Source organism: Eutrema salsugineum, unplaced genomic scaffold (genome assembly GCF_000478725.1).
Source record: "Eutrema salsugineum unplaced genomic scaffold, Eutsalg1_0 scaffold_11, whole genome shotgun sequence".
NCBI classification, from domain to species: Eukaryota; Viridiplantae; Streptophyta; class Magnoliopsida; order Brassicales; family Brassicaceae; genus Eutrema; species Eutrema salsugineum.
This window is the reverse complement of record NW_006256901.1, coordinates 10,784,456-10,789,073: the sequence shown is the minus strand read 5'-3', so window position 1 is coordinate 10,789,073 and position 4,618 is coordinate 10,784,456. Positions and strand designations below refer to the sequence as shown.

The 4,618-nt window shown below is 43.8% G+C and overlaps 1 non-coding gene across 1 annotated transcript; it reads right to left on the bottom strand.

Moving 5' to 3' along the window:
- Positions 1–525: 525 nt before the first annotated feature.
- Positions 526–632, bottom strand: LOC112090182. The gene has a single exon (XR_002901530.1). It is a non-coding gene; the product is annotated as a small nucleolar RNA R71 (small nucleolar RNA).
- Between the last annotated feature and the right edge of the window lie 3,986 nt (positions 633–4,618).

Genomic DNA, 4,618 nt, shown 5'->3' with positions numbered 1-4,618 from the left:
AATGTTCAGCAGGAACAGGTGCACCACCAACAAGCCTATGTCCACCAGGGACAAGCTCAGGCTCATCAACAGAGGCATCAGGCCAATGTTCAACAAAGACACCAGGTGCACCACCAACCCCACCCTTTCCAACCACAACAAAGAAGATATGAGCAACCCCAAATATATGTTGGCGAGAATGACAGGGCCAATGCTCATCAGTATGGAGCTGGTATTCAGGCACCACCTGTGCAGAACAACAACTTTGAGGTGAAAGCATCATTACTGAATATGGTCCAGAACTCAAAGTTCCATGGATTAGCAATGGAAGATCCCTTGGAACACTTGGACCAGTTTGATAAGGTGTGTGATCTGACCAAGATTAATGGAGTTTCAGAAGACAGCTTTAAGCTAAGACTATTCCCATTCAGTCTTGGTGATAAAGCTCATCAATGGGAAAAGAATCTTCCAAGAGGCTCCATTCAAACCTGGGAGCAATGCAAGCAAGCCTTCTTATCTAAGTTCTTCTCCACCTCAAGAACTGCAAAACTGAGGAACCAAATCTCTAGCTTCACTCAGCACAGCAATGAAAGTTTTGGTGAAGCATATGAGAGATTCAGGAGCTACACAAACCAATGCCCACACCATGGGTTTAGTGAGGCCTCTCTCCTCAGCACACTGTATAGGGGAGCTCTTCCCAAGATTAGAAACCAGCTGGATACTGCTTCCAATGGGAACTTTCTGGGTAAAGAGCTACATGCTGCTTTGGAGCTAGTGGAGAACTTGGCATTGAGCAATGATACCTATGGTGAAGACTATGACAGGTCAAATAGGAATGAAGGTTCAAGCTCAGAACAGAGGCTCACCAGAGAAGTTAAAGAGTTGAGAAGTGAATTAGACAAGTTGAAGCTGGTAACTCACAAGCCAATGCATTTTGTTGGAAAGTATGAGGAACAATCTCAAATCTTTGAGAACATCAGTGAAGAAGGTCTAACCCAAGAGGAACTAAACTACATTGGGAATCAGAGGTTCCAGAGGTATCAGTATGGTAATGCAATCCAAACCTCTCCTACAGGAACACCAATGTAGCTAACCCACAAGACCAGGTGTATCCCAATCCTCAAGCTCCACAGAACTTAGTTCCCCAGAGCAACTTTCAAGGATCTTTTCAACCAAAGAATCCGTTTGGTCAGAATCAAGGTTTTGGTCAGCAACAGCAACCATTTCAAGGTCCTAGTTTCACTACACCGCAGCAAAAGGCACCACCTGGGTTTGGTCCTCCACAGTTCCAACAGCAAGCACCTGTTCAACATCAGTTTCAGCCACCAACTGTTCAACAAAGTCCTGTTGTCAATGTTCTTCTCCAACAGCTCTTACTAGGACAACAAAAGATGGTATCTGACATGGAGACACTGGGCGCTGAACTAACGTCTATTAAAAAGAACAAGGGCATCTGCACTTCTGAACCACAAGTGTCTCTTCCTGGTAAAGCTCTTCAAAACCCAAAGGGTTATTGCAATGCCATCTACTCCAATAATGACCACTCAGCTGTTGTGCAAGAAATAGAAGACCTTCTCTATGGTCAAGTCTCTAGTGAACCTGCACAAACTCATGTGGATGAGAATTCCATTATAGAGGATTTCATGGGCTTCATACATGGACTCAATGAGGACATTGAGAATAAAAGTGTGGGGGCAGCCGGTTCAGTTCTTTCTGTTCAGCAAGGGAATGATTACGTGTCTATTAACACAAAGGAGCTGCCAACTGGTCAAGCAAAGCTAACAGATTGTGCCTCCACCTCTGAGTCAACTCAGATGAAGCCCACCTCCCTCCCAAAGCTAGGCAACCCAGGGAAGTTCACCATCTCTTGCACTCTTGGAAACTTTAGAATTGAGAATGCTTTGTGTGATTCAGGCTCAAGTGTGAGTATAATGTCTAAAGATATGATGGAGAAGCTAAAGGTCAAGTCTATAACGTCCTACCCCTCTTCTATCACCTTTGGTGATTCCTACTCCAAGAAACCATATGGATTTTTAGAAGACTATCCACTTCAGGTTGGTGAATGTATAATTCCCACTGATTTTGTGATCATGAAGATGAAGAAGACCAAAGAGCTCCCCCTATTGCTTGGAACTGCATTTCTCAACACCACTGGTGCAATGATTGACTTTGATACTCAAAGAGTGGTGCTCACAAAGGTGGATAAGGATGCCTTTTACCCTGTTCAACCACCTTTAGCTGAATTTTGTGGATCAGTTGTTCAAGAGATAGAACCCCCTAAGGTACTTGAGATGAAGTATGTAGGAAGTGCTGAGATTTTAGGTGGATCCAAATCTCTCTCAGCTGTGGAAATGGAAAAAGAACCTCACACCAATCCTGTTTACAAGGATGGGACTGAACAGCCATTGATCAGAGAAGAAGACATCTTGCTCTCATGGTCTCCTACACTTAGTGATCTAAGGATGATCAACACCAAAAGTGATGGCTCAGCATCAGAAGACAAGAGTATTAAACCTGATCTTTCTTCTCAAGACTTTGATCTCACTCCTTGGGTTGATGATGATGGTTCTCTGAAGTATAAGCTGGATTGCAATGGGAAGCCAGGTCTGTTTGCTGAAGTGAGGACATGTCTCACAAGGGCCATCTTTGATAAAGACCCAGATGGTATTCAAGAGCTGGTGGACAAAGGTCTCAAGGTGGGATCTAGAGGACAAGGGTCTAATGGTTCCCAAAGGCAGCAAACCAACTCAGCTTCCATGCTCAGGACCATTGAAGTGCTGAAGAGCATCAGTGCTCAACCTCACCCAAGCTAAAAACAGGTTTTCCAAAGTCAAACTTAGAGACTTTAAACAAAGTGCTCTTGGGAGACACCCCAAGCTTATCCTTGTATATAATCTTTTTATTCTTTTCTCTCATTTCTTTTCCTTTTTTAGGATCTTTTGATGGGTTTTGTGAGTTGGTCTCAGGTTCTAGGTGATTTTTGGAGGACATAGCTCAGTGATGAATGGAATGGATCATGTGAGAGAGCTGAGAGAACTGTTTAAAGCCAGAAAAACTTGAAGAAGGCCTCAGTGCTACCTAGGTGTGCGGGTCAGTGCATAAAGAGTCCAGGCCGCAGCAAGACTCGCGATTTACTCCGGCCTGGGCGTGCTACCTGGTGTGAAATAACCCTGGCCGCACAAAACCTGGAGAAGTCCAAAATGTTTAAGTCCCATTTACTGCGGGATGGGCGTGCGGGTCAGAAGAGAGGGAGCTAGGCCGCAGCAAGGTTCGGAATTTACTCCGGCTGGGGCGTGCGACCTAGAAGCGTAGACGTTGAGCCGCACCAGAAAGAAGAAGGCCAAGGGTTCTAAGTCCAAAACCGTGCGACCTGGTGCTGCGGCCTGAAACCCAAGGAGTCTAAGTCGCACGATCGTTCGCAATTTACTCCGGGATGGTCGTGCGACCTGGAAAGAGGAAGGCCAGGCCGCACAGAAAGAAGGGAACCCAAAGAGATTAAGTCGAGATAAGCGTGCTACCTGGGAGTAAAGAAGACCAACCCGCAGCAAGACTCGGAATTTACTCCGAGATGGTCGTGCGGGTCAGAACAGAGGATGGCCAGGCCGCAGCAAAAAGATGAACGGCCAAAATGCCTAAGTAACAGAAGCTGCGGGATAGGAGTGCGGGTTAGACATAGGATGACCAGGCCACACATCGAACCCCTCCTACTCATTGGGGTCTGATTTCAACAGCCACTAGGTAACACTCAAAACCTTGTAAATAGCATGTAGACTTTCTTTTTCTTTTGCATTTTGCCTGTTTGCTTTGGTTTCACTTCTTTCTCATACTTTTATAACACAAGGGACTGTGTTATTTAAGTGTGGGGGAGGAGTTTTATCCTTTACTAATCATGTTTTCTATTTTCTTATTTTACACTTTGAGTCTTGAGTCACATTCTAGTGCATATTCATCTAAGTGCATATAAAAACCAAAAAAATGGAAAAATCTGAAAACTTTTCACAAAAAAAATGAGCATGTAGTTGCATTCTCATTTTTAGGATTGAGTCTAGATTGCATTTGCATGTAGGTTGCATCTTGCAAGGAGTAATGATAGGTTTTTTAGAGAGTACATCACTTTGAGAACTTGAATTGAATATGCTTGTGAATCTTTTTCTATGCTTGCAAAGTCTGAAATGATTTGAATCTGAGAAGCAAGTTTGAATTGAACTCAACTCTAATTAAGTGGAAACCTTGAACTTGACCTGAAAATATCTTGTAATGCATTGTTTGAAAAAGCTTGTGGATACCAATATACATACTTGAGCTAGAACCACTGTTTTTACCACTCTTTTCCTTAGCTCAAGTAGCTGAATCCACATCATGGATCAGTTCCCATACCTTGAACCCATCCTTCTTTTAAGCCAATGTTTGTGTGTGAATTGAAAGGCCACCTTGGATCAAACTTAGCAGAAAGTGTTAGGTTTAGAGCGACAAGGGCAGGTCTCATTGAGTGCTGTGTTCCAACATCAAGGAACTGAGAGTTTTGGCGAGGAATAAGTGTGGGGGAAAAGACTTTTTGGTGAGTGGAAAAAGGTGAGATGAGTGAGAAAGAGAGAGTGAAAATAACTAGGGGAATGAAAGAAAAAGAAGTCAGTCTTGG